The following is a 22,174-nucleotide window of genomic DNA, read 5'->3' on the forward strand; positions in this document are numbered from 1 at the left end:
TATGGGGTGCTTTTGCACATGCAAGTAGGTCACCTTCAGTCTTTATTCGAAGAAACATGACAGCGTTGCATTACCTTCAAGAAATAGTGGAGCCATATGTTCTCCCCTACCTTAACCGGCTCAAGAATCCAATATTTCAACAAAATGAAGCCCGACCCCATGTTGTCAGAGTTAGGTTAAACTTTTTCGAAGCGACCCATGTGAATCTTTTGCCATGGTCGCCCAGATCCCCCGATCTTTCGCCCATAGAGCATATTTGGGACATCATGGGTAGAAGGCTTGGAAATTTACCCCAGCCCCCGAACTTTGGCAGCTCTGACATATGAAATACAGGTAGCTTGGGATAATAACCACGAAGAAGAAATAGAGCAGATGCTCTATTTCTAATAAGATTATTGCATCAATGCCGAGACGTGTTTGGGAGTGCATAGATAATCGCGGTGGACAAACACATTATTAACAAATTCATCGAAAAAAAAATTGTTAACCATTTTTTTTTTCGCCAAATTTACTCCTCGCTATTTCATCGATGTTTTCAAGAAAAAAAAAATTATAATTTGAACAGCTCCTTCTGGGTGTTGCAGTTTCTTCGTCAGTTATTATATTTCGTTTTTTTTGCCCATAGCCGTACGAATAAAATATTCCCTACGTTCAATTCATTCTGGCGATCGAATAAAAAGTTCAGCAACCCCGTTACAAGGGCGTGAAAGGGCTGAAGGCGATACCCAGGTGCATTGGCGGTATTATCTGTGATTCTGAACTAAGATTCCCCGTTTGTATGCGCTTAGTTCCATAAACTGGTGCTCAGTATTATAACAGAGTACGAGAGCGTAGCACGGACCTTATCGGTTGTTTTTTTTGTGGTTTCGAATTTGTGGCCGAGCCGTGTCTGTACGGTATGTAAGGTTCTTCGATGAAATGGATTATTCAGCTTGTTTCCTTCTAGTTTTTTCCGCGATGACTGAGCAATTCGGTCTTCTGAGAGAGAAATATGATACTGCTGATGAGTTTTTCGTACTTTTTACTGCCAATAAAAGATATCGGTGACTCACGCAAAGAATCTCCCATATTTTATGGTGCGTGTCATTGCTAATCATTTTGTGAAACCAGTATTTCATACATAATATATGGCTGTACATGAAAGAACATAACATACAGCAACTTACACGATTCTGTTTCCTTTTAGTATAAAACTTATTTGTGGTGTGTTTTTAGCCTTCAATGTGTAAATCAAAAACGGGGAAACTACCCTATTTGCCAAATTATCGAAAATTCTCAAATTATGGGTAAAATACACTGTCTTTTCCTCACCGGTTTTTCAAAAAAATCATCCGTTCAAAGATATTGCGTTTTTCGACTTCATTTTTTGGATGGGACACCATAAATATATGAATATTTTCATTTATTTCGAGATTTAATTCATTTTATTCATTTTCTTCTAGTGCTTCAAAAATAGTCACTTACCTTGTCACCCACACCATTGATGAGAGAGACTATCGGCCTCATATCTGTAAAAAAAAGGAAAGAGTTAATTTAAATCGTTCCATATGAATAAACTAGAAATTTAGAAGTGAAAACGATTTTTTTTTCACCCTTAAATGGATTACAAAGTTAGCTCTACTTTTGGTAGACTCTAGGGGAAACATTAATTTTTTTTATATACTTCTTCAAAATTTATAGTTCCAGCAATCAACAAAAAATTATGCACGAGAAATAATCATTCTAAATCTAAATGTAAAATTTCATCGCGATCTAGCGTGCACATTTGAAATTATGCACAGTTATAATTACGGAACCCCTAGTGAGATTTCGTCCATTAACAAAGTCAACCACGACATTTGAGATCCAAACCAACCCTTTTAGTTTTTAGGATTTTTCATTCCAGAAATAACGTGTTTGCAGACCGGACAGACAGACATGTTTGAGGCCATGCACGGTTGAAATATCTAAATATACAGATATCGTCCAAAGCACTCTATTTGGAGAACGATGAGTCAAAAAACCGAATGAAAACTTTCCAATTTTCCTCATATCACATTTCATCTAAGCGTATATGAGGCTGTGCAAAAGATTGTTCCCACTCGAGTATGTTGACGTGTATCTGCAATTCGGAACTGCTAAGCCATAAATTGAAAACGCAAAACTTCTAAATGACCATATTTCGATACTCTCAAAGGCATTCAGATATTCCGGTTTTACATCGTCTTTTCCGGACTATTCCTCATATTTCCAGTTGGAAAACTAGCGTTTCAAAACCTTATGTGTTTCTGGTTTTTACACATGCAATAAATAACAGAAATATCGTGAATATGAAACAAGAGCGATAAAAATGAAGGATAGCTTCGGAGAGATTGAATAAAATCGAATCATTCAATGTCGGAGATGCCAAATACTCGTGCATATATGGAAATGCTTCGATGGGAAATTTTTCGAAGCCTTCCCTTTTTTGTGGCATTACTGAAATCCATTCTAGACCGTCATAACGAACTTTTCAACTCGTTAGATCTGTTTCAGACTTTAGTTATTTTTAGTTGTTTATAATTAAAACAAGTGTTATACTTCCTATGGTTTAACTACCAATAAAATTGGTTATTAACGTAATGAGGTCATTTTTGAGGAAGCACTGGAGGATGCAGAGATCAGAATCAAGGTCAATAGAGTGTGGATGAACAACATACGATATGCTGATGATACTCTACTGATTGCTAACAACATAAATGGAGTAGAACAGCTGGTTAACATAACATAACAGCCAAAATATGGGTCTAAGCATACAAACCAAGAAAACAAAATTTATTGTCTTGAGTGAACAGACGGAATTGTTCAGAGAAGCCTACTACATACACGCATAAAAGTAGGCCAACTTGGCATGACAAGCAAAGTCGCCTATGAAGTCTGTTGTTCGCTGCCATTTCTACCAACATACTCGGCGACTTCTACATGACGTCTGATGAGATACTCATTGCTACAGCTATTGCATTGAGCCAAGAAATAAAAATCCAAAGAGCGTTCACGATGGGCACTCATACCTATAAGACTGTACACAATCGGTTTTGTCCGAATTCCTACAAGCCCAAATCTAGCTTCTGGAGGAGTGGACATCACTAAATGAAATGAATGCTTGTATAGAGCAACTTCAAGTCCAAAAAAACTTTAACTTCAAACTCCGACTCTAACTGAGAAATGTGATATGGAGAGAAGCCTTTGGAATGTGGATATACCACCAAATCCTGAAGATGCCGTGATTTGACAGAGTCAGGAATGAAGATTTTTTCAAGTGATCGTCTTCATTTAAGATGAGAAAGCGAAGAAAAACTGCCTATGATTCAGAAACAAGAGAATTGGTTGCCGTACGTGTTGAAGCCCAGATATGTTGAACGGCGTTTGTTTGCTTGGGTACATCTGCTTGCAAGGCAAATACGGAACGGAATTCTAGCTGTGCATTTTTACTGGAGACGAAAGATGGGTTCATTACGGTAATCCCAAGCGCAGAAAATCATCGGGATATCTCGGCTATGCTTCCACGTCGACGTTCAAACCGAATATTTACGGTCCAAGGTCATGCTCACTATTTGGTGGGACCAGCTAGGCGTAGTGTATAATTAGTCGTTAAAACCGACGGGAACATTCACAGGCGATCGTTATCGAACGCAATTAATGCGTTTGAGCCGAGCATTGAAAGACAAACGGTCGCAATACAACGAGAGACATGATGAAGTGATTTTACAGCATGACAATGCTCGGACCTATGTTGCAAAAGTGGTCAAGACATACTTGGAAAAGTTAAAATGGGAAGTCCTACCCCACCCGCCGTATTTTCTAGACTTTGCTCCCTCAGACTATAAGTTGTTTCGATCAATGGCACGCGGCCAGGCTGACCAGCACTTCCGGTCTTATGAAGAAGTAAAAAATTGGATCGATTCGTGAATCGCTTCAAAAGAAGACCAGTTTTTTCATTAGGGGATTCGTACACTGCCCGAAAGAAGGAAGAAAGTAGTGGCCAGCGATTGACAATACTTTGAATTATAAATGAATGACCAGTTTTTTTACAATAAAGCCTCGGAAAAAAGTCGGAGTTGGATGCCTATATAAATACTCTGAACCATATCTTGAACCTGAACTGTTTGAAGGTAAACATGTTCAAACATAGAAAGTATAGAACTTGTTGTAATCATCATTCCCTCATTGTGCAGTTCTGGTTGGATTTGTGATAAGTTCACATTCGAATCGACGATAGTTGCTACGATAATCGCATCTCGAATAATAATCCCATTTGCAATGAGGAAATTTGGGCGCACAAGTTCCCTGTGTATCTCATACATGGCTCCCATGCCAAATGAGATATCTTCACACGAAAAGTTTCGTTAATTGTGTTCCATTCTATCCACACTGCCATCAAAGAAACAATAAACTTATGTTCCTCAGGTTTGCAGCTATTCAGTTCACACCAAGTTGTGTGTTGTTCAAGATCTGAAGCAATATATTAGATAACTCAAGCTGAAGTTGTAAGGAAACAACTTTATCCTATAACATGATGTTGTTTAGGACATATCCGAAACAATATATTTCAGTCAAACCGCACAAAATGTGAATACCTTCCACCCAAGGGGGGGAAGTTACCAACTCACTGAGGATATTTCAATGGCTTAAGCGTTCTGTACACGAGATGGATCTCTTCGAGCGTTCTCAAAGTTCTGTTCTTATCTGAAAGTTGAGTGGAGCAGTTCCCCACTTTTTATTTTATGCATAATATATCATTGGTACTATTGCTTCCATCCCAACAAAATCGGATTCTTCACGTTTGAAATGAAAGGTACGTAAAGTTTTACATTATCCTTCTCAGTATTCTCAAACGAATGCATAATTTATTACCGTGATCATTCTTCTTACCGAATGAAAAAACTTCGGAGATACTCACTTCTTCCACTTTTTCCATAATTCAAAACGGTTATTATGGAATTTCACGTTGAACAATTGGGCAACATTTTGAAACGCAAGGAAGAATTATGAACGAATTCTAATTCTTCCGCAAATCATGATATTGAATTTTGTATAAAAAGAGGTCCAAAATACATATTGACTCATCTATCTTTAATTTCGCACTACAAATGAAATTTGCCGTCACTTTCATAGTTTCAAGAAAGTTAAACCGGTATATCGCTATTCTCCCTCGATGACATGCATTCTCCTTGGGTTACTTCCGATTATGATTCCTACGTAATAGCGTGGAATTCTTCTGTCTGACAATGGTTATGTTGATGGCATTTTGCTGATACATTAACCAGATAGATAGTTAATACCGTATGATATTATTATACACTTGGAAATTGTACTTCTTTTTCTTTTCAAGAAAGTGCTTCGGGTACTGAACATTCTCCATCAATTAGTAGAATCAGTTATGAAAAGATGTAAAAGAAAAGGACATTCATTATACAAAAGAAGATTTGTGGTGTCTTTTTGACATTTCGAGTCATCGAGTAAAAACGCGGTTCACTAATTCGTCTCCAGTGAGGTTTGACTGGAAGAATTTTCCGGTCAAAAAATCCATATAATGGGCCGTTTTTAAACGAAATTACAGACTCCAAAACGCCCCAGTCTGAAGAAACGCTGCAGGCAAATTAGGGAGTTACCCAACTGCACGATGGGATACTTAATTAGAGCCTTAAATAATAATTCTTTCATAATCATTTCAGAGAGGTTTGGATCCACGACAAACGTAAATATACCCTCATCATTTTCCAGGGAAATTCGAAATGAACATGAAATGCCTCAAAAAATGTACCTATGCATTCAACAGAGGTTCTTCAAAACAAATATCAAATTATGCCATTATATTGAACATATCTTTTGAAGGCAAAAATATTATTATATAAATCACAAAAATAAATGATATCAATCAAAAAGACAAATTCATGAAAACGAATCGACTAAATAGATCAACATAAAGCCTGACGATTTATCAATCAATCAGCTCTTACCGTGAACATGTAGTTTTGGATAATTTTATTTCTTCTTTTGAGTAATATGAAAATCAGCTTTTCACTGATGAAATAATTGTATTTCTGGACAAAGATCAATACTGAAGATTTAAACAATTGATCAAAACAATGATAATGGGCGTACCTTTAATCAATATTGAAATTATGTTTCACCAAGTGAACAAAGGCTTTTGTCACGGTTGCACCTAACAGTCCAAGTTTCACTTATTGGTCCCATTCAGTATTTGTGCTGAATGTGTAAATGTCCTGAGTATAACGTACTGATTGTACTGAAACTGCACATATCAAAATCTTTTGTAAATTGTATTTTATAGAAAAATTTCGAGATACTTTACATAATATTTATAATATCTTTGAAGTGGCCTGAAGGGAGTGGATTTTATAGTTTAATGTTATGGTAGAAATTCAATTACATATGAGGAGATATATCATATTCCACCGTCATGCTGGTCTTCGACGTCAAAATCACCGTTTTTGAAGAGTTGAAAACACTCTTAGCGCGTTCTTTCCCTAATAACGGCCTCATCATAGGTATTTGAGAGCATTCGATGAGCCTCAGCCGCAGGTTTCTTCATACTACAGCAAAAAATTAAAACCTACCGCAAATGATGAGAATTTGGCTCGTAATCTGACATGTTTAATCGAGAATAACTTTATGATGCAGACACAAATCGACTTATATTTCGATGGCTGTCTGTTTACGAATACCTAAGCTTATTGAATGACATCTATGATTCATTTATTTCGACTACCATTTACTGATATAGCCTTCTTCTGCAAAACGGCGGAAGCAAAGTTGTACACCTAATAAATAATTTTGTCTTATCAGTGAATGTTTTATTGTGAGCCAATAAAATGTGAATACATCTTGAGCTGAGCGGAACATGTAATGGAAACCGATATATTTATTCATTTATATGTGCCTATATTTATACATTCGAGTCACGTCGAGCGTAAATGAAATAATAAAATACGATATTATCCTATGGGCCCAGTGCATTGTGAAAACAACATTCAATTCTGTCAGAGATTTCAATAGCTGATTTATCGTTCGAGTATCCAATGTTGGTTTCGTCCATTGTTGCGGTGTCGCTGAAAAACCATACCGGTTATGCAATTAAAATTTTATTTTTCGAATTCGCCGAGTTAATTCGAACAAAACAGATGACAATCCTCCAGATAAAGCGAAAACCCCGATACCTATCCGAGTGTGGAGGACCACGCGATCAATTTCCTCAAATGAAAATGGATACGGCAGAAGTTGATGATACAATGCTATTAACTCCGACGTACAATCGGGGAAAAAACATTTTGAACATGGCAATACAAGCGGAGTTCATCAGAAAAACCGTACAATATTAGAATGAATCAGACATGTGAAGTTCATTCCGATTGTCCACTCAAATGAGATTTCTCAAAACAATGCTCCCAGAGAATCTCAAATGCCGTCGATTGAAATGGAAATATTTTTGGAGTTCTCGTTCTCCTGACCGATCGTCCAATCATTCTACGTCACAGTATCTGTAATTTTCGTGTTTTGTGTCAGGAAGATTGAGATTAATACAAATTTAATTCAATCAATAGGTGTTACGAGGGTTATCATTCATGTATTGGAAAAAAAAAATAAACGAGCTATTCTGATGCAAAATAATTTTGCTGCTTTCTAAAATGACCGCACTTGAGATCTAAACACTTCTGCATGTGATTGAACCATCATTCGAAATATTTCTACCATTCAGAAGATGGTAGTTCTAAAACATGCGTTTTGAAGGCCTCAACGCATTTTCGGTCGATGAAGATCGTTGTCCACGAAGTTAATTTTCAATTCATTCGGTTCTAAGTCGGGGCTGTAAGGCGGATGATCAATTATTTTGATTTTTTGTGTCCAACTACTCATTCGTTGCATTGATGTGTGTGAGCTCGCATTGTCATGATGCAAGATGATTCGTCGTTTTGGGTTTGTTTCTCTCAATATACCGAAAACTTCAGGCAAACAAATGGTTTCATACCTCTCTGAATTTACGGTCTTTTGATTTCAAGAGCCACTATTGCCTCAGGATCAGTTTTCGTGAAGAAAGACGCCACCATTTGCTTCTTAACGCTTCGAGAACGAACAACTTTTGTTGGCTTTGCTTCACATTGAAACACCCAAAAAGCCGACTGGCCTTTTCTTTCTGGCTCGTGTGCATAAATCCACAACTCGTCACCTGTGACGATGTTGTATACCGCTTTTGATACACCACAGTTTTATTTCGAAATAATTTTCGCCACCAATCGACACTAGCAATTTTTGAGGATCATTTAACAAATGTAGAATCCAACTTGCACAGGCTACCGAAAACACAAATGTGCAAAATCTTATGTATGCTAGTCATAGTAATGCTTAAAGATCTCCCAATTTCCTGATATGTCACATGACGATCTTTTCCAATTAGTTTTCGTACAGCTTCAATATTTTCGGGCACAACGACTGATTTTGGACGACCTTCTTTAACTCCGTGTACCATATTGGCTTTAAATGGTGCTTTATGGCCAAAAGTTGAATTTAGCTGATAATTGCATTTTTTTTCAAGTTAGACCACACCGAAAGTCATAATTTTCATAGCTCGAAAATTTTCACGAGTTAAATCCATATTTTGCGACAGATGAAATTGTCAATTTACTCCAAATAACAAAAATTGTGCTCGTACGTCAAAACGTTATGAGTACTTATAACACAAAAAATGTCAAATTTTACGATGTCAATATCAGATTTCACCTAGGAATATCAGTGTTGCCAATTCTCAATACATAAATAGTAGACCTCGTACTAAGCAAAGGACACAAATATCAAAAAATTGACAACTTTCTGTCCATTCGCTTCACAATAATATATCTTTATGATATATTTGGTTTATTTTCGTCTACAATTCCAATTCTAAAAAGGACAAAATTAATAACCAACCAAAAAAAAATTCAAAACAATTAGAAAAGATCAGGGTAACATCGACGGAGGCCCACCCTGTATACAGATCTGTTGTATGAAAGAACAAGTACCTACTCAAAAGTTCTTGTTTCCACGTCAGCAATTTCCCTTATTTTTTTTAATTCAAATGTTATAAACTGAAATTCAGGCATCGAAGTTTTATCGCTAAAAATAAATAAACTGAAGATATATTCATAGCGGGTATCATTTTTTCTTATAAGCTGGCATTGTCTCGGTTGCAGTCGATAGAAGTTCGAAAGCAAGCTTGTCACAAACTCCCACACTGTTGAAATACATTCTCGGTGAGACTTATTTCAAATGCTGTTCACGTATCTAAGAAAATAATACAACTTTCCGTCAGATATAGCGATAACTTTGCGTTTCACATCGTTACCCTTGTCCTAAACAAGTGACATCAAGAATTATTTCAGAACCTTAAAATTTAACCACTCATACAATGGAGAAACCCACTCTCTTAAATAATTCTGAGGAGAAAAGGTTGAAACTGGGAAACTTGATTCTATCCACGAACATTTATACCTGGAGATTTTTAGTCATGAACAGTTAAACCATCTTGACAGAATAAATTGTCTTCAAGAAAAGTTCTGAATGTTTTTTTCAATGCAACACCTTCAACAATTCCAAAGGGTCTTTATCTGAAATGTTTAAGAAAAATCGGGAGCATTCGAAAATTTTCATCTATTCTTGAAGGGGTTTTTTGTGGAATTATTCTCACCTTGAGTCTTCCAATCGAATGTCAGAATTATGGATAGAATTTTCTCGACTTTCAATTGCTATAGTAGAACGTTCATGGAACCTTAATATTTCAGGACTTATCTGACAGATTGCGTGATACTGTGTAGTTGGAACCGATTAAATTGGAGCTCAAATATCTGAAATTCGACCTTATTAAATAATAATAAAGACGAATAACGTTCTCTTTATGCTAATACGTTGAGACACGATAAAAGATGTTACAATTCAATACGACTTCAAGAGCCACTACAGAGTATTATATACCGTATTTACCATCATATTCACTATCGATTAAGTGGAATTGCTATTTACAAGATTTTTTTCCTACTCGAGAATATAAATGTAGGCTTGGTTAATCGATCGTCTAGAGGTATGATTCGATTACCTGGCCTTTCGTCTTTTTCTCCGTGACTTTGTTGGATTTGTAATAATGAAACTCTTTTGAATTATTTACATCTATTTACAAAGCCACAATTATACAGTGAAAACTCAGTATTGAGAAGATCCCAATAACGTCCTAATAACAAGTTTCTCACTACTATACGGTATACGGTACTGAATTTCGTCTTTAACTCTCGTTTAATTGATTACTCGAAACGTCTTCGTCATACTTCAAGTTTTCGGTCGTCTTGTCTTTAACTTGTTCGCGACTCTTCTTAATCTAGTCCGCGAACCGTCTTTTCGTCTTACGTCTTAAGTTGACCGACCGAACTTGTCTCGTTTTTGTTTTGAGTTAAACTGTACCGTCTGTACCCGTCTTCGGTTTTAATCTTAACTGTGCTCTCTGTCGATTGGAACTACCCTGTCTCGAATATCCCTTCTTTTCGTTTTGGCCACACCCTTAGGGGAAAGTACCATCTCCTAGTCCAATGAAATCTTTTGCCTTACCGCCCCCAAAGATCTTCGCGGATTCCTGGAAAACCGAATATTCTATAAGGACTAGAACCTGAGAAAAACATGTGAAACACATCTGGCCTAATCGTCTTGTTCTGAAACTTTTCCCAACCCCATAACTCTTAAGTTTTACAATCGACATATGACATTCTTCGACACCCCAAAGAATAACACATCCTTTGTGCATTATGTACAATAATCATTCGTTCCCTGTAAATTCATTGAATTTGTCGAGCCCTTGGCACTTGAAGAGACTAATAGGTCTCCAAACATCCGGTTGACCATCTCAATTATTTACAGGATCCTACATATATAGTTCCATTCCACTCGAATTTAAAAAAGAATAGAATAATTTCCTTAAGAGCCAATTTGTTACAAGAGAATCTTGGCTACCACATTGAAACATTCATTGAAACGTACAATGATGTAGTAAAAATAAAATGAAACAATTCTTAATCTTTCCTCTGGGGATTTAATAACAAGATGATATATATATATATATCTAAATATTTTTTCATTTCTAATCACCATCAAAACCAATTAATACGTTCAAGCAATCAATTCAACTATTAGTAAGTGTTACTAGTGTTAGTATACTAACTGACAAAGAAACTTCAAAGCGGAATTTATCGCCAGCTGATTTTGATTTTGAAAGAGGTCGAATTATTGGTATACTGGAGGCGGGGTTGTCATTTCGAGAAATCGCTAACCGTACGAACAGAAATCCAACTACTGTTATGAGATGTTGTCGAGCGTGGTTTGATAATGCCCAAAATAGAAGAAGAGTAGGCATTGGACGTCGAATGGGCACAAATGAAGTTCAAGATCGACGTCTAATACTTATGATCATTAAAGTAAAAAAGTGATTTTAGAGCATGACAATGTTGCGAAAGTGGTCAAGACATACCCGCCGTAATCTCCAGACGTTGCTCCTTCGGACTATCACTTGTTTCGATCAATGGCGGACAGCCTGGCTGACCAGCACATCCAGTCTTATGAAGAAGTGAACAATTGGATCGGTTCGTGGATCGCTTCAAGAAATGGTCAATTTTTTCAACGCGGATTTGTACGATGCCCGAAAGATGGAAGAAAGTAGTGGCCAGCGATAGATAATTCTTTCAATTACAAATGTATAACCAGTTTTTTTACAATCAAGCCTCGAATTTCGGATGAAAAAACGGCAGATGCAAAGTTGTACGCCTATGTAATATAAAAGTTCCATGAAATGATACATAATGAGTATGCTCAAGGTATAAGTCTCACCAAAGCAAAACGACCCCAGTTCAAATAATAATAATAATAATAATGCTCAAGGTATTTGAACAGTAATGATCAAGTGACAAAAATAGCTAGTAACTACTGAAGCACTGATGAATAACAAATCAGATCTGACAGCATTCAAGATTTTATACCGTACCCATTGTACTCAAGAAACAACCGACAACACACACAAATAGGATATGAAAAATTCAAATTTTCTATTTTGAGAATGCCAAATCTAATGTCTCTAATATGTTTTCAAATTGGTTTTCAACCATTTTGCCCGGAGAAAGGAGCTATCGTTTACATAGATAAAATCAATTATTGAAAGAACTAACCTGAAAACCGGCAGAGAACGTGTAACGTTTCATGCATGAAGAACTTCTGATCGATCAGCTCTATTTGAACATGAAGAGATAATAGTATTTGATTTACGAAAGAGTTAACTGTTTACTATCGGTAATGGTTGAATGGAGGTCCCTATAATGTTAGAATACACCACCTGAGGGCCTATTAGGTAGTTCAGAAGTTGTGTCTCGACGGAATTGTCTAGCTTTCAACATCACCTCACATCTATGTCCAATTCTTGGTAACATGATGTGGTGCTGGCCACTAATGGTCCGGTATAACACATGCCGATGGCACAACGCACGAGAAAAGAGATCTGTTCAGCTGGAATCCAATCAATTAAATAGGAGTACAGTCCCTCTTCATGGGTCACAATATAAACCGTCGTGTAGATCTGAATAGCCTCTATATCAGTTAAATGGAGAATATCATTGATGTCATATTCATGAATAAAATATACTAACTTTTTAAGCTGTTTAAATTCAAAATTTTTTTGGTGAAACACAGATAATACACCAAGGAGTAAATGATTGAAATTTGGAGAAAAAAACGAAGGGTTTACAATGTGTTTGACTACCCAACACTTCTCGGCATTGATGCAATAAGATGGTCTATTTCTTCTTGAGGGATACTATCCCAAGCTACCTGTATATGTCTCAGAGCCGCTCAAATCCTTGGGGGCTGGGGTAAATTACAAGCCTTCTGCCTTGATGTCCCAAACATCCTCATTGGTGAAAGATCGAAGGATCTGGGCGTCCATGACAAAAGATTCACATGGATCGCTTCGAAAAAGTTTAAACTAACTCTGGCATAATGAAGTCGGGTATTATCTTACTGAAATATTGGATTCTAGAGGCGGTTCATGTAAGGGACAACATATGGCTCCACTATTTTTTTAAGGTAACGCGGCACTGTAATGTTACCTCAAATAAAGACTAAAGGTGACCTACTTGCATGTGCAATATCACCCCATACCATAACGCTTACTGTCCGGTGTACATGACGCTCAATATCAAACTGTGGTTCACGTCTTTCTCCCCGACGTCGTATAACCCTTAATCGGCCTTCATGTGTACCCAAGGAGAATCGAGGTTCATCAGAAAAGACGACCTGATGCCATTCCACATTCTAATGTTCACGTTCTCTGCATCACTGTAATCGTTGCCGGCGATGCTCAACCGTCAGAGGTAACACAAGATGGGGTCGATAAAGCAGCTGTCCAAAAGACCTACCGGCGGTAAACCGTTCGGACAACGCAGAATGGCCTTGTTCTCCTAACCACTCATCAGCAAAAGATCGAGTTATTGTAGATCGGTCTCTAATGGCCTAAAGTCTTGGACGCCGATCTTGAACTTCATTTGTGCCCCTTCGACGTCCGGTGCCTACTCTTCTTCTATTTTGGGCATTATCAAACCACGCTCGACAACATCCCATAACAGTAGTTGGATTTCTGTTCGTACGATTAGTGATTTCCCAAAATAACAACCCCGCCTTCAGTAGACCAATAATTTGACCTCTTTCAAATTCACTTAGCTGGCTATAAATTCCACGTAAACCTGCTCTATGCATTTTATCAACAACTAAACATTGACTTTGGATCTCCTCGAACTGCTGGTTTGTTGTAAAATTAAAAGAACTCGCAAAAAACGACTATAAAATTTAAGTTCCAAAAATTGTGAAAAAACTTTCACGATTTTTTTCCCCAAATTCATTCACTCCTTGCTATACTATCTATGATTTACCAAGAAAAATTAAAATTCAAACAGCTCCTTCTGGGTTATGCAGTTTCTTCGTCTATATTAATGTTTTCATCTTTTATGCAAATATGTCTTCAACATATCTACTAAGGTATAAGATGATTAACTCAGGTAATTTCTATGCAGAATTTTCTATATTTCCCATAACTGATGTTGTTTCATGCCACAGGATAGATTTCTATCAATCAATCACCCCAGTTATGAGAACCAAATCCAGCGGACGTTCCAGTTAGGCATTCCTGCCCTGCTTTTAACTGGCTGGCTCTTCCAACCGTGCCTATTTTTCCACGTCCGTCACTTCAGGCACGATGGATATCGTCACTCAATCATCAGGTCTGTTTCTGGCTTCCCTGGCTCGTACATACAGAATAATTTCCAGATATTTGCCTTGCATTATTTCGAAGTAGATATTTATATTGCTTCTCGAATGTAGGGGCCTCCAGAAATGTCCACGATCTATCTCTTTCCCTTATCTATTGCCCTGACGACCATTTGTATTTCGGCACATCTTACGAGGACTTTAGGAGTTCATCATTCACGGGATATCATCCTGAATAATGTCCTCATTGAGATGTGCATTCTTCTCGACTATCCCTTCTAGTGGAGAAGCGCTCATTCCCCAAAAGTTACCTTTTATATTTTGGAAATTAGCAACCCTGATAACTAAACGTCAAAGGTGACGTTATATACCGTGAGATAGATGCACGTTTACACATTCGTTCCACCTGCATAAATGTAGGCTTGGTTAATCGATCGTCTAGAGGTATGATTCGATTACCTGGCCTTTCGTCTTTTTCTCCGTGACTTAGTTGGATTTGTAATAATTAAACTCTTTTGAATTATTTACATCTATTTACAAAGCCACAATTATACAGTACAAACTCAGTATTGAGAAGATCTTAATTACGTCTTAATTACAAGTTTCTCACTACGGTACTGAATTTCGTCTTTAACTCGTTTGTTGATTACTCGAAACGTCTTGGATTATCACGTCTTCATCGTACTTCAAGTTTTCGGTCGTCTCGTCTTTAACTTGTTCGCGACTCGTCTCAATCTAGTCCGCGAACCGTCTTTACGTCGTACGTCTTAAGTTGACCGACCGAACTTGACTCGTCTTCCGCTTAAGTTAAACAGTCCCGTCTGTACCCGTCTTCGGTTTGACCACACCCTTAGGGGAAGGTACCATCCCCTAGTCCAATAAGGGCTTTTGCCGTACCGCCCCCAAAGATCTTCGTGGATTCCTGGAAATCGAATATTCTAGAAGGACTAGAACCTGAGAAACAGATGTAACACATCTGGTACAACCGCCTTGTTCTGGAACTTTCCCAACCCCAGTAAATCTCTTGAGTTTTACAACCGACATGACACATTCTTCGACACCCCGAAGAATTACACATCCTTTTTACATTATGTACAATAACAATTCGTTCCCTGTAAACTGTCATGCCCTCGACACTAAAAGAAACTAATAGGTCTCCAAGCATCCGGTTGACCATCTCAATTCGTTACAGGGAATAATAACTGGATCCTACATATATTCCATTTTACATAAACATTTAGCCACTTTTACAGAAGGTTTCATGACACTTTACTGAGGCATCTATACTACAGAAACGAATTGTACAACTGGAGAAGATGTTGATGGAGATTGTTGAAAAATAAAAATATCAATTATTGTTCACGATAATTCGCCCCGACTAGTTCAAAGCCAGTCGTAAAGACCAATAAGACATAAATACTCAGCTTCAAGATATCTTAAGGAGTTCATCATTCACAGGATATCAACTTCAACAATGTCCTCATTGAAATGTGCATTCTTCTCGTCTATCCCAAGAGTTACCTTTTATATTTTGGAAACTAGTAATCCTGATAACTAAACGTCAAAGGTAACGTTACATACCGTAAGATAGATGAACGTTTACGGATTAGCCTCTTCCACACAAGGTTTTTCGACACTCTACTAAGGCTACTATACTGGAGAAGATGTTGATGAAGCTTGTTCGAGTGGAAAAATATCAATTTATTGTTCACTATAATTCGGTTCGACTAGATCAAAGACAGTCGTAAAGACCAATATGACATAAATACTCAACTTCTTGAAGCTATTAGATGTGATTTCTGGTTGCGGTTTCAGATGATAGACCCGCTATTTTTCCGTGTTCAGCCGCAAATTCTAAAGTTGGTTGACTGCATACGCCTCAAAGGGCAACACTTTCTCAATTTATCGGGATTTCCCACTTCAAACAAACGTCTCACTCTGTCCCATACCTGAAAGAGCGTGAATTCCAAGAAGTATTTCAAATATTTCCGATACCGTAACTCCGAGGAATTTGCTAGAGAGAGGCAATTGCTCCGGGCATTTCCACATGGAAAACTGACGAATATAGCTGCGGGTTGGAAAGTTACTGTCAACTCAGAAATATTATATGAAAGCCGTAGATCGTGCTAGGTAATGGTGCGAACAGATGTTGCAGCCATTCCTGGATTAGCACCGCTTGAGAAAAAGCCGGTAATTATCCAAATTGTCGATATTTATCGGGAGTCTACGCGAATAAAGTCTCCGATCGAATTGCGTGCCTTTTTTCGTACCTTCTGCTCCACATTAGGGCCCATAATTTCATTGGACTTAAATTGCCATGGCCTTATTCATCAGCTTTCGAATAGGCGTTGCCTTATTTACAAATAGCTCCAAATGGAGATTGCTGTTTTCCATACAATTTCTGCATCCGTTTCCTTCCTTTGACATCTAAATTATTTGGTTATTCAGCTTTTTCTCTGGATATACAGTTTAGAATCTGAATTTTTATGCTAGTGTCTATACTCAGTTTTTCCTTCAATATATTTTCTTGAAGCGATTTTCTGGTTTGTCTTATCATGTTCAGTACGTACTTCAAACTTCAATTTCATTCTAATTTTCTTCAGGAATACACAATATTATAAACAAAACAGGTCCAAGCACTGTGCCCTGAGTTACTCCTTAAGTACCTTGGTAATACTTCATTATAACGATACAAATCAACATTTCGCCTCCCAAAGAAAAACGGAAACGAGATATATGATTTAGGACACCTGGTATAGTTCCATTCGTTCTCGATCCAAATGGCAGCATTAATACCGTTCAGATCGGCTAAAGTAAAAACGTATTTAGCCATTCTTCATCCGTTCCTGCCGAACATTTCATCACAAAGCTGTTAAAACGCGTTCATATGGAGAGAAAATATCTACGAGATATTCCCCCTCAGCTTTTCACGTCTACAAAGCGTTATTCCAGGGCCTCGTATAGACCCAATCAATTTTAGGAACTCGACACACGTATATGGCCTTAATGAAAGAGGTGGCCTTCCATGATTGATCTGTCTTGGTTTTCCATGGTTAAATCAAATTATTTATCTTCATCATTGCTTCGACGCTTATTTGAAGACCAAACTTCAGGATTCATCTTTCCCAAAATGAACAGATATATTGAGGAGTCATAATGTTCATGCAGTTCGATGTTGATATAGCTTTTGACAACAGTTGCTGTCCAGAACAAGTCACTCAATAACATACAGTTAAGTTTGAATCAGGCTACATCTGTATTTGTTTGAAAAATGGATTGATCTGCTCCATCGACAAAAATAGTAGATAGAGGTTGAAGCCTATTTCGAAAGTTAAGTGGAATCTCTCCTCAGAAAAGATATTGAAAGGTTGGAGTAGCGGTGAAGTACACGTATTACTGTTGGAGTTGACTATGTTGACGAATAAAGTCTAATTTTTTTAGGAAGAATACTGAAAATTCCAAGAGGCAGTGTATTCACTATTTTGCGTAAACATTTGTCTATAGCGCTGTTAAGAGCTGTTTACCAGAATAAACAGTAATTTTTTGCATCGGTATGTGACAGTGTATGAAACATGAATTCATGACTATTCTCCTGAGTCAAAGAGGGTGTCAGCTGAGTGGAAAACAGTCGGTAATGCTGTCCAACGGACCAAGATCTTCAACATCAGCTACCAAGGTTATGGCACCTTATTTTGAATGGTAATTGTATTATAATCCCTCTTCCAACTGCTTTATTTCCCAATCTGGCCCTCGATGAGTACCGGTTTTTTGCAGACCTCAAAATATTACTCCAGGAAAAGAAATTTGGCCCTAATGAAGTACCAGAGAAGAATCTTTTCTCAAAAAAAAATACTGAAAGGGAACGTTATAGTACGTGTCACTCTGGAAGGTAACTATGTTAAGTCAAATTGTCAAAAGCTTTCAGTTTTCCAGTTTTTCAGGATTTTTCACGATTTTTCAAGATTTTTTTCTACTTACTCCTTTTTGTCTAGATAATCGTAATATTCAGTTATACTATCAGAGTTCATAATTTTATTCAGTCATGATTTCAATCTCGACTGAAATTTTCCAGTCTTTATCGAACTTTTTCCCTATAATGAAACAAGAATAGTTGCGGTACGAGGTGTTGACCTTGTCCTGGCAATTCGGGTTGCTAAGGTCGGTGGAAAAACGGTGAAGAAGGCTTGTAGAATTATTGTTATCGATACATCTGAGAAATTGTAGCGTGGTAGAATCTTCCCCTCGATATATAAGACATATTTCTTGTTCAAACGAATTCCGAGTCATGCGTTGGGCGAGACGTAAGACGTGATACGTTTTTCAACATCCACCTTGTAGTTCAGGTGTTTTATAATCACTTTCGACCGAGGTGAAGCTGTGGAATATTTCTCATCTCCAAGTAGCTCATCTATATCATTTTTCCCTCTCGGAAAGGTTTTCTATGAATTGAAAATATTCTAGAGAACCTTTTCGGGAACCGAGTCACGTGCAAAACAAAGACATTTTACCAGTCATGGGAATATAAATCTATAGCATTCAAAATATATTGGCATTTCTTATTTGGTTTATATTTCAATTTGGATGCAAGCTGACCGTCTGACATATCTCTATTCATGACCCGATATTTACACTTGGAAAGTCTAATCAGAATATATGGTTCCTGATAAAATATCTGGAAGGAAATATGTATCCTGCATTCTGTTGCTATTCGATTTCAATGCTGAATCATAATAAATTGCAATTGTACGACGAGGCGTTCTGTTCAACAGGATATTGGACGTTGAATTTATGAGGACTCGTGAAGAATTAGGTAGAGTGTTTCAGGGTCTTATCAAAAATCGATATGGAGAGATTGGTACTCCCGAAGAGTCATTTGATCCGGAACAAATCTTCATACATCCTCACCATCGATAATACTGTACGTATATAGCTACTACTTAGCAGAACAAGACCTTTTATATAGTGGAATCAATTGGAATTCTAAAATCTTATTAATTTCAGACTATTTCTTGGAAAGTTTTACATGGAAGTTCATAATGGTATGTTGGAAGAAGTCTAATCTGCTAAAATGGTCAAAAATGCTTATTTATTTTGAGTTTGACAGTATTTTTACAGTTTCCATGACACTTCACATAAATATTATCAATCTGATGACCATTAACTGCATTTTTCAGTTATTCTCTTTTTTGAGCTCTAAGCTATTATCCACTGGTGGTCCGTAGACCTAGATTTCTAAGATCTAGATATCCGTTCTGTTGTTCCTCATCTAGCTATCCATTTCTCAGGAATTATTTCATGCAAAAAATTGTATACTTGTCAAGATTAATATATTTGTTAATAATGTGTTTGTCCACCGCGATTATCTATACACTCCCCAACACGACTCGGCATTGATGCAATGAGTCTTTTTCTTCTTGAGAGATACTATCCGAATCTACCTGTACTTCATGTCTCAGAGCCGTCAAAGTTCGTGGGGGCTGGGGTAAATTTCCAAGCCTTCTACCCCATGATGTACCAAACATGCTCTATAAGCCAAAGATCGAAGTATCTGGGTGGTCATGGCATAAGATTCACATGGGTCGCTTCAAAAAAGTTAAAACTAACTCTGGCAACATTATCTTGCTGAAATATTGGATTCTCAAGCCGGTTAAGTTGAGGGAGAACATATGGCTTCACTATTTCTTGAAGGTAACGCAGTGCTGGCATGTTACCTTGAATAAAGACTAAAGGCGATCTACTTGCATGTGCAATAGCACCCCATACCATAACGCCTACTGTCTGGTGTACATAACGCTCAACATCAAACTTAGGTTTACGTATTTCTTCCCGACGTCGTCTAACCCTTCTTCGTCCATCATGTGCACCCAAGGAGAATCGAGATTCATCAGAAAAGACGACCTGATGCCATTCCACATTCCAATGTTGACTTTCTCTGCACCACTATAATCGTTGCCGGCGATGCTGAACCGTCAAAGGTAACACAAGATGGGGTCGATAATGCTGCAGTTCAAAAGAACTTATCCGGCGGTAAACCCTTCGGACAGTTCAGGATGACCTTGTTCTTCTAAACTCATCAGCTGAAGATCGAGTTGTCGCAAATCAGTCTCTAATGGCCATAAGTCTTAGACGTCGACCTTAAACATCATTTGTGGCCTTTTAACGTCCGGTGCGTATTTTTCTCCGATATTGGGCAATATCAAAATTTCAATATCTGGTTGGTTGTTAAATTTAAAAAACTTACAAAAAACGACTACAATATTCAAGTAACAAGAATTGTTTACATGAAAAAACCTTCACGGTCTATATCTCCAAATTCAATCATTTACTCCTTGCTTTACTATCTTTTTTATACCCACAATTTTTTTTCAAATTTAAACAGGTCCTTCTGGGTGTTCTAGTATTGTTGTCAGTTAGTATAGGGTGTTTTTTTTTCGAGATATATAACTTTAAGTTGGCATTACTGTCCAAGATGGCGACCGATTTAACAGCTGTCAAGTGATTTATTCTCAGTTCAATTCATCATCAATAGACTCACGCCTGAACAACGCTTGCAAATAGTGCAATTTCATTTCGAAAATAATGGTTCTGTGCGGAATACGTATCGCGCACTACGTCCATTAGCGACGAAGCTCACTTCTGGTTGAATGGCATTTGGAGTGAAGCTAATCCTCAAGTGTATGTCGAAACACCGTTACATCCAGAAAAACTGACTGTTTGGTGCGCTTTATGGGCTGGTGGAATAATTGGTCCGTACTTCTTCAAAAACGATGATGGCCAGAGCGTTACAGTCAATGTTGATCGGTATAGTGCCATGATTACTAACTTTTTTATTCCTGAATAGAACAACCATGATGTCCAGGAGCTGTGGTTCCAACAAGACGGCGCAACATGTCACACAGCTCGTGCCACAATCGATTTATTGGAAGACACGTTTGGTGACCGTCTAATTTCACGTTTTGGACCTATGAATTGGCCTCCAAGATCTTGTGATTTAACACCGCTAGACTACTTTCTGTGGGGCTATGTGAAGTCATTGATCTATGCGGATAAGCCACAAACCATTAACCATTTGGAAGACAACATTCGCCGTGTTATTGCCGATATACGGCCACAAATGTTGGAAAAAGTCATCGAAAATTGGACGTCAAGATTGGATTACATCCGAGCCAGCCGTGGCAGTCATATGCCAGAAATCATATTCAAAATGTAATGCCACAAGATTATCTTGCGGATAAATAAAATTCATGTCAATCGAATAATCCATCGTTGTTTTATTGCAATTTAAAGTTCTATAGCTCTAAAAAAAACACCCTTTATATAAAAGTATTATTGTCATTCAGGATTCAAAGGTTCTGATAAATTCTATTTATAATTTAAAAATGATAATTCCTTTCTCTCGAAAGATTACAGAGTTTTATTATTGGAAATAATGAAGTCAAAAACAAGCTTAAAGAGCGTTCATCTCAAATGGAACGTAAACCATTCATTCCCACGTCAGGTTTCGATCTTGATATTGTAATTTCTCCGGTGAAATAGGTCCAATATTCATCTCAGCATATTTTTTATGGCGTTTCGATGGAAGAGCCATATGCGGGTTATCGCGGTGAAAATATTCAGATTTTCGACGTTTCCATATTCGGTTCAAAGGATACGGACTAAAAGCGAAACAAGAAACGAACGAATGAAATATGGCGAGAAAAAATTGAAAAGATTCGAATTATTCAATGTCATAGTGTGAGAGTGTCTTGGAAATATATGTTAAAATTATGAGAACATTTACATCGACGCTATACATGTGATTTGAATAAAGTTCCAGGTGTTATTTGGATTTTTCCGGGATTTCGGGCCATAACTACTCCGAACAAATGTAAGGGTG

The 22,174-nt window shown here is 37.4% G+C and overlaps 1 protein-coding gene across 2 annotated transcripts in view; it reads right to left on the bottom strand.

Annotated features, from left to right (window-relative positions):
* The window catches only part of LOC123685793 (hemicentin-2-like), a 369,812-nt gene that overhangs the window by 264,014 nt on the left and 83,624 nt on the right, over positions 1-22,174 (bottom strand). For both annotated transcript variants that reach the window (XM_045625678.1, XM_045625679.1), the window contains exon 3: positions 1,465-1,508. The gene's annotated coding sequence lies outside the window, so the exon portion shown is untranslated. The remainder of the gene's footprint in view (positions 1-1,464; positions 1,509-22,174) is intronic.

This window comes from Harmonia axyridis, chromosome X (genome assembly GCF_914767665.1).
Source record: "Harmonia axyridis chromosome X, icHarAxyr1.1, whole genome shotgun sequence".
NCBI classification, from domain to species: Eukaryota; Metazoa; Arthropoda; class Insecta; order Coleoptera; family Coccinellidae; genus Harmonia; species Harmonia axyridis.